Source organism: Mesocricetus auratus, unplaced genomic scaffold (genome assembly GCF_017639785.1).
Source record: "Mesocricetus auratus isolate SY011 unplaced genomic scaffold, BCM_Maur_2.0 Super-Scaffold_100014, whole genome shotgun sequence".
Taxonomy (NCBI): Eukaryota; Metazoa; Chordata; class Mammalia; order Rodentia; family Cricetidae; genus Mesocricetus; species Mesocricetus auratus.
In genome coordinates this window covers 20,921,321-20,929,172 of record NW_024429197.1, presented here as the reverse complement: position 1 = coordinate 20,929,172, position 7,852 = coordinate 20,921,321, and the positions used below count along the sequence as shown (strand labels likewise).

General features: G+C 44.2%; 1 non-coding gene across 1 annotated transcript; it reads left to right on the top strand.

The window, feature by feature from the left end:
* Window positions 1-2,211: 2,211 nt before the first annotated feature.
* Window positions 2,212-2,320, top strand: LOC121144232. The gene has a single exon (XR_005881550.1). It is a non-coding gene; the product is annotated as a U6 spliceosomal RNA (small nuclear RNA).
* The last annotated feature ends 5,532 nt before the right edge of the window (window positions 2,321-7,852 follow it).

Below are 7,852 nucleotides of genomic sequence, written 5' to 3'. Positions count from 1 at the left end.
TGCCTCTCCCAGAAGACAAGAAAAGAAATAAAAAGATGTTCGTGCCGGGCGTTGGTGGCGCACGCCTTTAATCCCAGCACTTGGGAGGCAGAGGCAGGCGGATCTCTGAGAGTTTGAGGCCAGGCTGGACTGACAGCCTCCAAAACAGAGAAACCCTGTCTCTTAAAACCAAAAAAAAAAAACAAAAAAACAAAAAAAACTTCGTGTCAGGCGGTGGTGGCGCACGCCTTTAATCCCAGCACTCGGACAGAGGCAGCGGATCTCTGTGAGTTCAAGGCCAGCCTGGTCTACAGAGTGAGTTCCAGGACAGCCTCCAAAGCAATACAGAGAAACCCTGTCTCAAACCCCCCCCAAAAAAAGGCAAAGTTGTGCTCCGACCTCCCCATATGCACCATGGCACGTGTGTGCCCACAGATGCACACACATACACAATAATCACAAAATGTTTGTAAGAAAAGAACCATACACTGAAATAAAACGCTTCTGAGAGAAATTAAACATGGACAGAAGGACACGGTACCATCAAGAAGTCAATTCTCACCACTGGAGGCTCAGCCTAAGAGCACTTACTGCTCCACCAGAGGTCCTGGGTTTGATTCCCAGCACCCACATGGCAGCTCACAACCATCTGTAACTCCAATCCTTGTGGATCAGATGACCTCTTCTGACCCCTGTGAACATTGCGCACACACAGCGCACAGACATACATGCGGTTAAAACACCCGTGTATGTATGAGCCAGATCATCAGACCTGGGCGGCATCTGAGAAGTTAGCTTTGGATGGGATACTTGGTCCTCAGCTGATGGTCACGTGTGGGAGTTGTGTAGGTAGAGCCTTGCTGGAGAAAAGTGGTAAGCTTATGGTCAAAGCCCACCCAGTTTCTGTTGAACTCTATTTCTGACCAAAACTATATAACAACCAGTTGTCAACTCCCTTCCCCACACTCCCACCACGATGTGCCCACCCCCTGCTGTGCCAATTGCTGTTATGGACTATATAGGTGCTCCACCAGAAACCAAGGTAAATCCTTCCTGATTGAAGTGTGCTTTTTGCAATTGGTTTTCTTTTTAAATGTGTATGTGTGTTTTACCTGGTTATATTTCTGGGTGTCACGTGCTTACAGTACTCAAGGAGGCCAGAAGAGGGTATCAGATCTGCAGGATTGGAGTGGCAGAGGTTGTGAATCACTGTGTGGATGCTGTGATAGGAAGCCATGTCTATCCTCTGGAAGACTAACCAGTGTTTTTTTGTTTTGCTTTGTTTTGATTTTCAAGACAGGGTTTCTCTGTGTAACAGCCCTAGCTGTCCTGGAACTAGCTCTGTAGACCAGTCTGACCTTGAACTCACAGAGATCCTAACCAGTGTTTTTAACCACTGAGCTATCTCTCAACCCTCCTACAGTGTTTTATCACAGTGGAAGAATAGTAACTAACAGGGTACTCATGCTGCCAGGTAGAGTCTTTGTTCTAGAAATAGATACAGGGTTAGGGAAAGAGTGAAGAAATGTATACAAGATGAATTTTTAAAATTGATACAAGAAACATATTCAAGATTCATTTTTAACGGCTACCAAGTAACTCAAGTTTTTGTTTGTTTCTCAACAAGTGGTGCTGCAAATGTGAGGAGTTGGCCCACTGAATTTGTGGTTTCTTCATCCACAGAGTTAGTCAATCATGGGTGAGAAGTATTTTTTAACTTCTATGTCCACCAGGTGGCGGTGTTCCACTCCTTTAATCCCAGCACTCGGGAGGCAGAGGCAAGCAGATCTCTGTAGTGTGAGTTCCAGGACAGCCAGGGCTGTTACACAGAGAAACCCTGTCTCAACACAAACAAACAAACAAAAAAACCCACAAAACAACAACAACAAAAAAGCAAAAACCAAAGCAAAACAAAAAACCCCAAAACACTTCTATCTCCACTCTACATGGAAAGACTTTTACTCCTAGTCATTTCCCTATAAACAATACAGTATAGCTACTCTTCATCTAGCATCCCGTTGTACAAGGTATTACAAAGATAACAGGGAGATGTGTGTAGGGTACATGCAAATACTATGTTTTCATATAAAAGACTTCTGAATCTTCAGATTTGGGTGTCTGTGGGATATCCTGGAAGTAACTACCCAAATAATTAGAAGATTCTGGGAATGATTGCATTTGAGTAGAAAACTATAAGCCTTTCATTATTAACACTGTGTAGAAAAGTTAACCATGCTCACTTTAGCAGTACCTGCACTAAAATTGGAATGATACAGAGAAGGTTAGCATGGCCTCTGTGCAAAAAAATGACACACAAATTCATGAAGCGTTCCAGAGGGAGAAGGAGAGAGAAAGAAAAGCTAAATGTTGTGTGGAATCTTATTTTAAGATGTGTTACATTTGTTTATGTTGTAGAACATTTGTTTAATGATACAAAGATGTTTTGTTGTTACATTTGTTTAACTCTGTGAAGCTGTCTAAAACACCTGATTGGTCTAATAAAGAGCTGGAAGCCAATAGCAAGGCAGGAAAAAAGGATAGGTGGGGTTAGCAGTCAGAGAGACTAAATAGAAGAAATCTAGGAGGAGGGATTGAGTTGCAGGATAAGGAGGAGGACTCCAGGGGCTGGCCACTCAGCTACACAGCAAGCCACTGAATAAGAAGTAAAGAAAGGTATAGAGAATAGAGAAAAATAAAAGCCCAGAGGCAAAAGATAGATAGGGTAATTTAAGAAAAGCTGTCAAGAAACAAGCCAAGCCAGGCATTGGTGGCAGATGCCTTTAATCCCAGCACTCAGGAGGCAGAGGCAGGTAGATCTTGTGAGTTCGAGGCCAGCCTGGTCTACAAGAGCTAGTTCCAGGACAGCCTCCAAAGCTGCACAGAGAAACCCTGTCTTGAAAAAGAAAGAAAGAAGCAAGCCAAGCTAATGAGCATCTGTGTGATTTATTTGGGAGGTAAGTAGTGGACCCCCAAAGAGCCAAAAGAGTAAAAAACAACCAACTACAGTTAACTCCAAGTAAATCACAGACATCAATCAAGAAAACCACTAAAATGAGAAATGGAGGTGGTTTCTTACAACTTTATGATAGACAGCATTTTAAAACAAAAGAAAGAAGACAACTTGGGTTTAACAAAAGCCATATTTCTCCTTTTCTGAGACACCATTAAGATTCCCAAGAAGTCAGGCACAGTGGCTCCAAGTTCTGTCATCCTAGCCCTTGGGAGGTTGAAGCAGGATGATTGCCATGAAATTTGAGGCCAGCCTGGGTTTCATAGTGAGTTCAAGCCAACCTGGGCTATTGGGCAAGACCCTGTCTCAGAAAAAAAGAAAATCATTCATTACAAGATGAGTCAAAGCTGGGCATGGTGGTGCACACATTTAGCCCCAGCACTCAGGAGGCAGAGGCAGGTGATCTCTGAGTTCAAGACTAGCCTGGTCTACATAATGAGTTCTAGGACTGCTAAGGGTAGGCATAGAAACTATGATTTGAAAATCTAAATAAACAAGATAAGTCAAAACAGGTTAAAAGATTTAAACAGACATGTTACAAAACTACACAGATAATCAGCGGGCACAGGAGAAGATTCATAGCATTAGTCATCAAGGAACTACCGGCCCTCATCTCTGCGTAGAAGAAATGATTGATAGTGTGGAGCTTTGGAAGGACGCAGAACAGCATTTCTGAGAGAAGTATAAGAGGGTGCAACCCCTTGGGAAAACAGCTTGGCAGTCAAACAGAGGTGGGCATGCTTATCATAGGATTCAGCAACTCCATTCGTTGGTGTTTATCAGGAATAATGAAAACTTACATCATCCCAAGATAGGACATTCATGACAGCTTCCTTCATTAAAGCCCCAACTGGCACAATACTAATTTCTAAATGGTTGGGGTTCAGTCCAAACATTGAAACCACATAGTAATTTTTTTTTGAGACAGGATTTCTCTGTGGCTTTGGAGGCTGACCTAGAACTAGCTCTTGTAGACCAGGCTGGTCTCCAACTCACAGAGATCAGCCTGCTTCTGCCTCCCAAGTGCTGGGATTAAAGGCGTGGGCCACCACCATCAAGCTCACAGTAATTTGAAAGAGGGAATGTAGTAGTAGTAATAATAGTAAGTTGTAAGTAGTAAGCAGTAAGTAGTAAGTAGTAAGTAGTAGTAGTAGTAGGTTTTTTACTCTTAGCTCTTGAGGGACCCACCACCCAGCTCCCAAATAAATCATACACAGAGGCTTATTCTAACTTAAGAATGCCCAGTCTTAGCTTGACTTGTTTTTTGCCAGCTTTTCTTAAATTATCCCATATACCTTTTCCCTCTGAGCTTTTATCTTTCTTATTTCTGTATACCTTACTTTCCTTCTTACTGTGTGGCTGGCTGTGTGGCTGTGTGGCTGACCCCTGACATCCTCCTCTCTTGTTCTTGCCTAGCTGCTCCCTTTCCAGGTTTCTCCTTCTATTTATACCCTCTGCCTGCCAACCCCACCTATCCTTGCTCCTGCCTCACTATTGGCTGTTCAGTTTTAGACACGCAAAGAATCATAGCTTCACTGACTTAAAAAATGCAACATAAACACAAGTCATACACCTTAAAATATTATTTTACCACAAGGGAATTCCTCTATATAATTATTTGTTTGTTCTGGTTTGTTTTGGCTTTTTGAGACAGGGTTTCTCTGTGTAACAGCCCTGGCTGTCCTGGTACTCACTTTGTAGACCAGGCTGACCTGGAACTTACAGAGATCCACCTGCCTCTGCCACCCAACTGCATGTGCCACCTGTTAACTCCGTCTTCAACTACCCAGCAAGGTTTTTGTTTGTTTTTGTTTTTAAGGAATGTTTTCACTATGTGATCCAAGCTAGCTTGGAACTCAATATGTAACTTAACCTGAGGCCAGGGTTACCTCATCATGTCCAGCTTAACAAGGACATTTTAATGTAAAAAACAAAAAGTAGTTTAGTCAGGTGTGGTGGCTCATGCCTGTAATCCAAAAATTGGAGATGGAGGCAGGAGAATCATGGTAAATTCAAGGCTAGCCTGGGCTACATGGTGAGCCCCCCCTCTTGGTTTTTTCGAGACAGGGTTTCTCTAGATTGCTTTGGAGGCTGTCCTGGAACTAGCTCTTGTAGACCAGGCTGGCCTTGAACTCACAGAGATTGTCTTGCCTCTGCCTCCTGAATGCTGGGATTAAAGGCGTGTGCCACCAACACCCAGCCTTTGTCTCTAGAAAGATAAATAACCAAAGAAAAAGAAGCAATTTGGCAGTAGAACAGCTATGAAGGTGCAAAAGGAACTGGAAAAGCCTGATGTAGCTCAGGGGTAGAGTGCTTGCCTCGCATAGACAAGGCCCTGAGTTCAATTCCCAGTGCTTTACACAAACAATCTAAAGTCTACCCTAAAGCTGAGGGAAGGGACCCAAGGAACAAACTGGAAGAAGAAACTCTTCCGGAAGCTGGGATTTAAACTTGTGGGGAAACACGTATGATGATATAAGAAATATGCTGCAAGCCTGGTGATTGTAAGAGACTGATATTGGGGTCAAGCTTCAAGCTGAAGATCAGAAAATCAAAGCAGCTGACCACGATTTCTTACCACTACCTCAGCTCAGACCAAAGAGACGAATCTAAGACTGCTCCCGGCTTCACTGCTCCTCAGATTCACTCAGACTGCCATGCTTTCCTTGACGTGGCTGGGGAATCCCGAGACTTCAATGTCTCTCTGTCCTCAGTGTGGCTGGAGAGTGAATGCCAGCTCTGACACCCTGGTCCTGTCTTATACACCTCCCTAATGCTGGGATTAAAGATGTGTGATCCTGGGTGCTGAGATTATCTTTGTGTGAGCTGCTTCTCTGTAGGATTGGATCAATTTCGTGTAGTCAGTGTGGCCTTGAACTAATAGAGATCTGTCTACCTCTTATTCCTAAATCCTGGGATTAAAGGTGTGTGCCTGGCTTCTAGGATCTGTGGCTGATTTTGCTTTCTGAATCCTCAGGCAAGCTTTAATAAATCATAAATAATATATCACCTTTAATCCCAGCCCTCAGGAGACAGAGGAATGTGGATCGCTGTGAGTTCAAGGCCAGCCTGGTCTACAGAGTGAGTTCCAGGACATCCAGGGCTACACAGAGAAACCCTATATTGAAAAAACAAACAAGTAGTAGTGGTATTCTCGGTCACCCAGGCTGGACTTGGTAGCAGAAACATGCCAGTACAGGCAGGTGACAACTAGCAGAAGTGCCTAGAGAGTCATGAATCTACTTGCAGACGGAATGGTGCAATGCCTGGTGTTCACACAGGAAGGATGCTGGAAACACCCTTCACGGAGCTAGTGAGCAGAAGCTGGGAGTTGGTGCACAGGAGTCAGGAATGTCAGGGCCAGCTGGGCTGAGCTAGACCTGAGGCGGGCAGTGTCCTCAATGGGAACACTGTTCAAGGTGGCTCTGGCCTAGGGATATATTTTTGTAAGTGTTAATGTGATGGGGATACACAGCCAGGACAAGACACTAACAGATATATCCCATGCATGTGCCTCTGGCAGTAGAGAAAGGAGGATAAAACAAACTCACTGGAACCAGGACTGCAAATTCAAGGTCCTGCCTGCTGCAATGGCTCTGCAGCGCCATCTACTGACAAAACCTCATGCTCTCACTGAAAGAACCCCTTAAAGCAGAGGTTCTCAACCTGCGGGTTCTGACCCCTTTGGGGGTTGAACAACCCTTTCACAGGAATCACCTAAAACAGTCAGAAAACACAGATACTTGCACCATGATTTGTAACAGTAGCAAAATTACAGTTATGAAGCAGCAACAAAATAGTTTTATGGTTGGAGTCACTACAACCTGAGGAAGGATATTAAGGGGTCATAGCAACCACTGCCTTAAAGGCACTGTGCCACCAATGGAGGAACAGGTAATGGAGGGTAGATTGGAAGATGTGTGTCTACCTGCAGGAGCAATGGGAAAAGCCGCCTGTATGTGGCATATTGACTGGGGCAACTGTTTAACACTACTGCTTACAAGCAACAGCAAAGATGACCTGCCAAAACAAAAGTGACAACAGCAGCAACAAAAAACCCACAGGAAAGAAAAGACACAACAGGTAAATACCGTTTCATTAAATTCTAGAACAATCAAGGCTAGTCTTCAGGGAGAAAATATCAATTAGTAAATTAAGTGTATTGGCTTAGGCTTGCAATTCCAGCACTCAGGGAGCTGAGGCAGTAGGATCAAGGGCTGAAGGAATAGCCTGGGTTCCATAGCCACACCCTGTCCCCCAAATACATTGACGAAAAAGAATGTGTGTGTCTTCTGTAATGATACCTCCATAATGCCGTTTTTGTTGTTTTTTTTTTTGTTTTGTTTTGTTTTGTTTTTCGAGACAGGGTTTCTCTGTATTGTTTTGGAGCCTGTCCTGGAACTCACTTGGTAGACCAGGCTGGTCTCGAACTCACAGTGATCTGCCTGTCTCTGCCTCCCCAGTGCTGGGATTAAAGGCGTGCGCCACCAACGCCTGGCTTAAAATGGCATCCTTTTATGCTGTCCAAACCTTACTCCCAGGGAATTCCTGGTCAGGAGCCATTTGAAAGGACTGGAGCTTTGGAATTTATCTTCCTCCAGGGGGTGGATGTAAAGGCAGGAATGTCTTCATGGCCAGAGTCACTTAGTCTAGATTATTCCCAGGGTACAACTGAGATGGTGTACCTGCTCGGGAAACTTAAGCCAGGGTTGGGCATAGCACGTGGGAGCCTGCGTTCTTCTCATCTAGTGGATTAGTTTGCTTTCCACAGCTGTGATAAACACTATGGCCAAGAGCAACTTGGGAGGAAAGGGTTTGCTTCCTCTTACAGTTTGTAGTTCATCATACAGGAAGTCAAGGCGG